The sequence below is a fragment of the Mesocricetus auratus genome, unplaced genomic scaffold (assembly GCF_017639785.1).
Source record: "Mesocricetus auratus isolate SY011 unplaced genomic scaffold, BCM_Maur_2.0 Super-Scaffold_2245, whole genome shotgun sequence".
Lineage (NCBI taxonomy): Eukaryota > Metazoa > Chordata > Mammalia > Rodentia > Cricetidae > Mesocricetus > Mesocricetus auratus.
In genome coordinates, this window is record NW_024429180.1 from 37,470,407 (window position 1) to 37,477,419 (window position 7,013).

Here is a 7,013-nt window from a genome sequence, read left to right on the forward strand (position 1 = left end):
ATGCAGGGTACTGAGACTGGAGATATAAGAATGAAAGGAGTTGCTATTCAAGTCAGATAGAATTGAAATAATGAATAGTGCAGTAGATTTACTAAAGACACTAAGGTCTGATACTGAGGACAGATACTGAGTTTTCTCTGGTTCCTTTGTTAGTGGCCTTATTCATTATATAAGTGAATTATGCAGATGTGTGAGAAACCACACAGCTTTGTTAGACACTTACAAAAATATGAGCATGGGAGTAGTGTTAGGGGATGAAAGTACTGTAAGATTTTGTGGGTTAAGGAATTTTAATGGACACGCCTGTGTTTAAGGAGTAGATGGAAAAGAAGATCAGCTGAGGGGATCAAGCATATCCATATCAACAGCAGGTTCAGCGAAATGTTGAGAGGAATTCTTGCTATATAAACCCTGCTATATAAAAAGAAGCTTAGGGAAGTGGGCAGTTAAGTATTCTGCGTGGATCATATAGGTGAAAAAAAAACAAGACAAAAATCTCATTTATTCCCAAATACATTATTTGGTGATTCTTAAGAATGTTTTGTATGTGTGTTTTTTGAGACATGGTTTCTCTGTATTGCTTTGGAGGTTGTCCTAGAACTTGTTCTGTAGACCAGACTGACCTCGAACTCACAGAGATCCACCTGCCTCTGCCTCCGGAATGCTGGCATTAAAGTCATAAGCTGTCAACGCATGGCTTAAGAAAGCATTTTTCATCAGAGTATTTTAAAAATATTTTCTCTTCTGTCTCTGTCTGTGTGTATGTGTGTGGGGTGGAAGCATGTGTACCAATGTGTTTCATCCTGGCATGCACATCTGAAAAGGCCTGAGGGGGATATTTTGTTCCCTGTCCTAGCATGCTCCACCTTGCCTTATTGCCTGCAGACCTGAAGTCTTCCTGAACAAAGAGCTTGCTGTGTTCCTGCTAGGCTGGCTGGTCTAAAAGCCCTAGTAATTCTTGCTTCTAGCACTGGGTTTGCAGGTATATATGGTCGATCTTTTACCTGGGTGCTGGCTATCTCAATTCAGGTCCTCATGCCTGTACAGCAAGTTCTCTTCTAATCCATCACTCCAATTCTGATCAGAGCTTTCAAATTAGCATTTAATATTATAGTTTTATAACGAGGTTTAATTAATGACTCAGTAGTTAAAAGCACTTGCTGACCTTGCAGAGGACCAGAGGTCAATTCCTAGCATCCATGATGAATGGCCTTGGCTGTACCTCCAGCTACAGGGTACGTCTGGCTTCTGTAGGCACCTCATGAGCATGTGCACACCTATGTATTTAAATTCACACATACACAGGAGTAAACAGCATATGCATCATTAAACCAATATGGACCTGTCCCAACCCGCAGGACGTCAACCTGGAGCAAGAGACCTAAGGGCCGGGGATGGGGAGAAGAGACACGAAGTAATGACCACAAGACAATTATCTGATCAAGTGGCAATCTTTATTTTTCTCAGGGCAGTTAATATACTTGGTAGATCAGGAAAACGGGAGGGGGTGAGGGGGTGAGAGGGTTGCTTTGTGCACCAGGTGTGCACATAGCAGGGTATTGTTCAAGCACATAGATCAGGATATTGGCAAGGTAAAAAGTTCAGGAGGGAGAGGAATGGGTGTCCTAAAGGCCATTGCCTAGATGATGGTTAGGGTTGGCTGAGTTTGGACAAGCTTTCTGGGTCATGGTGTTTCTATGTTCTACCTTTGTGGTTCCTCTTCTGAGTACCCACAGAAGGCTCCTTTGTTAGGGCTATAGGCCAATTACGTAAATCTTTAGACTGTAGAAAGTACAGGATTGGCTCCAAAAGATCAATGTACCTGAGGTGCTCCAAACAGGGACCCAAAGAGATTGCTCAGTAGAAAAAAAATAAAAAAATAAAAAAAATTACCGATCTTACAGAGGACCTGAATGTATTTCTCAGCACTCATGTTGGATGGCTCCCAATTGCCTGTAACTACACTTTAGGGGATCCCACATCCTCTTCTGGACTCTCAGGGTACCTACAAATATGAGATGCATTCATACACATACACATATGTAAAATAAATCTTAAAAATAATTTAAGAAAAACATACCGGCTACTTATAAATACGCATACATATGAATTGGAATTCTGGAAAAAGCAAAGATAATTCAACCTACAAATTCATCCAGAACATAAATGGAAGTTAATATTGAATATCAATCCATTGTTTCTTTTGTATAATGTAAAATTAACATAAGATAAAATATTCTTTAAATCCTGTATTTTGGAAATCTTAAATTTCTTTTGTTCATCTATAGCATATTTCAGAAAATAAGACCTTAAATTAGTATTTGCATCTTCAATAATTCAGTCATTATTCAGCTGTTGTCACCAATTTTTAACTATTAAAAAAAGCAACAAGGCATTATACAACGTTGTTATGCTGATTAGATGATTACACTGTTTGGTCCACAGTAAGTGATAATTGTCCAATTTAGTCCTCATTTATCTTTCTGAGTCAGGCCATCATTTTAACTTTGTGTAAAAAAATGAAGACTGATTCATAGTAACTTCAACATTTTAGAATAAGAATAAATCTCCTTTCTGTCATTAGTTTTAGCCACTTTGTGGCCTTTTCTATTACTTCACAGATGTTATCTATAGCAATATCTTTCTCATTTCCATATTAAATGGACTCTGCAAAGACATATTGAGCCATTGTCACCTCCTAATACCATTGTGCTTAATGCACCCTAAACTACCCTGGTGAGTTGCAAGATATGAAGACAGTGAAGAACTGAATATTTTAAGTATGAATTTTGTCTTCCTCTTCTTCATTTTTTTTTATTTGTGAGGTAAGCCATCTTATACAGTACTTATAATAAAATCACAGAGGGACTTGTGAGCCCATAGGATTTGTAGTTCGAGGTAGCCACCCATGTAATTATGACTTTTCCTTAATGTTATTCCTTTTCTTAAGAGGATTGCTTTTGTTGGTCTGTAAGATAGCCAATGGTGCAGTGAAATTTTCTATTAGCTTCCTAGGGTTTCTGCACCTCAATGCATGCCTCATCTGTGGGTTTAGCTTGCTCTATTGTGTTGCAGGATGTTTCACATCTTGCAGTCTTTCATTGCTTTGAGCATTTGAAGTATAATGTATTTCTCCCTGCTAAGGCATTGCTTGCTCTGTTTCATCATCAACAATTCCTTGTACTCTCATAAAAAGCAAACTCCTTATCTCAAATATATGTAGCAGATCAGACTTAAACACAGGTTGTTTTTTTTCCTGTCAAGTTCCCTAGTTGGTAGTAAAGAAATCCAACATCACAACAGAGAAACTTCATTCTCATGATTCTGTCATCAGATAGGAAGGATCTGAAAGCAGCTCCTAGAAATGGATTTTCTTATTTTATGAAGAAAGAGAACGTGTTTGCTTCATGTCACTCTAAAATAAGCAAAAAAGTAAACAGACCATATAAAGTAAACATTACTCATTTATTGGCATACACCATTTTAACAAAGTTTTTGGTATTGCTGCACTCTGGGACTTCAAGTAGAGCCAAAACAAGTAAATGTGCTTGATTTGAAATTCTAATCATTCTGTAACTCAAGATTGGTTTTGCTTGGATAAACTTTAAATCTCAGGTAACAGTCTCATGGATAGGGATAAATCAAAATGTTTTTAATTTCATTCCACAGAAAAGAACATGCAATTTAAATAAATGGTAGTGATTCAAATTATTTTAAGTAATGTCCACAAACATTTTGAATTATATTGCAATTTATCCCTTTCTTTAATAACTTTGACTAAGTATTTTCCCACTGTGTTTTACACAATTTGATAGTGTACAACTAATAAAAAATAAGTATTTTAATAAGCAAATTTTCTACATTATTTTTCTAGTTGTTTAAAATATTTTATATTCAGGCATACCCTTATTTCCATCACTTTTACACTGATGTGGTAAAACATCATGACCAAGCCAATGTATAGAATGAAGAGTTTATTTTATCTTAGAACTCCAGGAGCATAAGAGTACACTATATGGTAACTGAGAAATCATATCTTCATCTATATGCCTGAAGTAGAGAGAGAAAACTAGAAGTAAGGAGAGGCTGGCTATATGACACAAATCTTGTCAACAGTGAAACTTATGCTGACTTATTAATATAATGGTAGTGAGTTCTTCTCTGGAGTTTATCAGTAATGGTTTGGCATCCAAGATTACAAGGATCTATATTTACTTTACTATCAGTATAAAAATAAAGGAGAAATGAAGAATAACAAGAACTTGATGGCTATGATATACTGAAATATGTTCAGACTGTGTATCTGATACTGCTAGGAATTTTAGCTTAGATGATCTTTATAGATTCCTGGGAGTTCCCCTTGTACCAGGTTTCTGACTGAGCCTGAAATGTCCCCCTTTCCAGTTGTCTCTTTCAGTACTCTGCCACTCCCCGCCACAAACCTTATCCTTCTTGTTTCCATTCCTAACCATCCCCAATCCACCCATGGTCTCTCTTCTAATGCCCCTTCCCAGATGTCTGAATATCACCCCTTGGGCCCTCATTTTAACTTAGCCTGTCTGGGTCTGCAGGTTGCAGCATGGTCATGCTTTACTTTACAAATAATATCCACTTATTAGTACATACAATGCTTTATTTTGGGTTTGGGTCTGGAATCATTCAATCAAGAAGTGTTTTTCTAGTTCCATCTATTTGCCTTCAAATTTCATGGTGTCATTGTTTTTTTTTTTTTTTATAAATGAATAGTATTCCTTTGTTTCAGTTGAGAAACATCTAGGTTGTTTCCAGGTTCTCGCTATTACAAATTAGGCTGCTATAAACACAGCTGAGCAAGTATATTTGTGGTATGTTTGAGAATTCTTTGGGTACATGGCCAAAAGTGGTATACATGGATCTTGTGGAACTTGAGGCATATCAATTCCCAATTTTCTGAGAAATTGCTATATTGGTTTTCCAATTGGCTGGGCAACTTTGCACTTCAAAAACAATGGAGGAGTGTTCCTCTTGCTCCACATCCTCTCCAGCATGAACTGTCACTTGTACTTTTAACCTTAGCCTTTATGACAGGCATAAGGCTGAATCTTGGAGCTGTTTTGATTCGCATTTCCTCAGTGGTTAAAGATGTTGGACATTTCTTTCAGTGTTTCTTTGCTATTTGAATCCTTATGCTGAGAATTTTCTGTTTAGATCTGTACCCAGTGCTGAATTGTATTGTATTGTATTTCGATGTCTAGTTTCTATCTATCTTTCTTTATATACTTTGGAATTCAACCCTCTTTCAGATGCAGTGCTTTTGAAGACCTTTTCCCATTCTGTAGGCTGCCTTTTGTCCTGTTGATGGTGTCCTTTGCCTTGCAGAAACTTTCCAGTTTCATGAGGTCCTATTTATTAATCTTCAGTCTTAATGTTCATAGAATTGGTGTTATATTTAGGATGTTGTCTGCTGTGCCAATGTGTTCAGGCCTATTTATCACTCTCTCTTCTATCAGTTTCAGTGTATCTGGATTCATATTGAGACCCTTTTTCACTTGGATTTGAGTTTTGTGCAGGGTGATAGATATGGATCTATTTACATTCTTCTATGTGCCAAAATGTAGTGAAACCAGTGGTGATAAAAGTAGCATGAAATAAAGAATATAAGTTGGGAAAGATTTAATCTAACTTAAAGTTTAAGGGGATTTTGTATTTGAAATAGAGGAAAAAGTTTTGGCATTGGCTGCTGGTTCTTTATTCCTAAAAGTATCAGCAAACTTTTTTACATTTCCACTATGAAGCAGAAAGGCATTATAGCCAGAAAGAACTGGGCTATAGTCCTTAATCCTACAGGTCCATATCAGTATAGACTCACAGCATAATGGTTCTACAATCTTCCAAAATATGACTATCGACTGAAGTCAATGTATTTATGGAAGCCTTTGGGTTGCATTGGGGTGATATATTATTTATGATTTATTAAAGCTTGCCTGATGATTCAGAAAGCAAGTTCAGCCACAAGCTATAGAAATCAGGCAGTGGTGATATACACCTTTAATCCCAGCAGCCAGAAGCTAGGACACAGGATTAAGAGGTAGACAGATCTCTGTGTGTTCAACGAAAGAGAAATGGCTCATACAAATATGATCTGTTTCTTAGAGTGCTGGAATTCTAGGCAAAAGCCACTTTGTGAAGCTTTAATGCAATTTCATTTTTATTTATATCATATTAGTGATATCTAGAGTATGGGTTCATAACAGAAGACTTTTATTTGGGGAGATACAGGCTGGTGAATTATGTCAAACTCATTCTACTCTGGAATGAGATGATAATGTACACTTTCTTTATTCTAATATGATAATGTGATAATTGAGACACAGATATACCTTTTTGAGCTAATTACTTATAAAAGAATCTTTGAGTCACCTGATTTCTGAAGTTTAGAGTTCATTACCATCATGAAAATGGAGCAGGAGCTAAGAGTTTGCATTGAATCCACAAATCTGAGAGAGAGCTAACAGGAAATGGGTTGGCTTTGGAAAACTCAGTGCCTTACCCCAGTAACACAAGTAGTCCCCCAAAAGGCATTGCCTACTATTTTTCCAAAACAGTTCTACTAACTGGGAACCAAGAATTCAAATATATCATCTTACTAGGCTATTCTCATTCATGTACCCCCGAGAGCACTGAAATTGCCTTGGATTTAAGTTGATACAGGGGCAAAGTTATAAATTTTTCCACTGAAGTTTGAATGGAACTATCTATAAAACAATATGTCTGCTACACAGTTGTTATTTATTATTTTTGACATTTGTTTAATATTTTGAGATTTCTTCCCAACAAGTTCCCTTTATTACTTGTTTTTCTTTGTCTCTTCCTTTCATGTTATTGTGCTCATTAAGAGTGCCTACATGATCATGAGTTTCAGATTACTTACTTGTATAAGGTCAGCTTATTAGTGGCTACACTGAGGCACTGTCTTCCCTTCCCTCAGCAACCATTAACTGCATATATCTCTTCACTGAGGATTGAGACCTCCT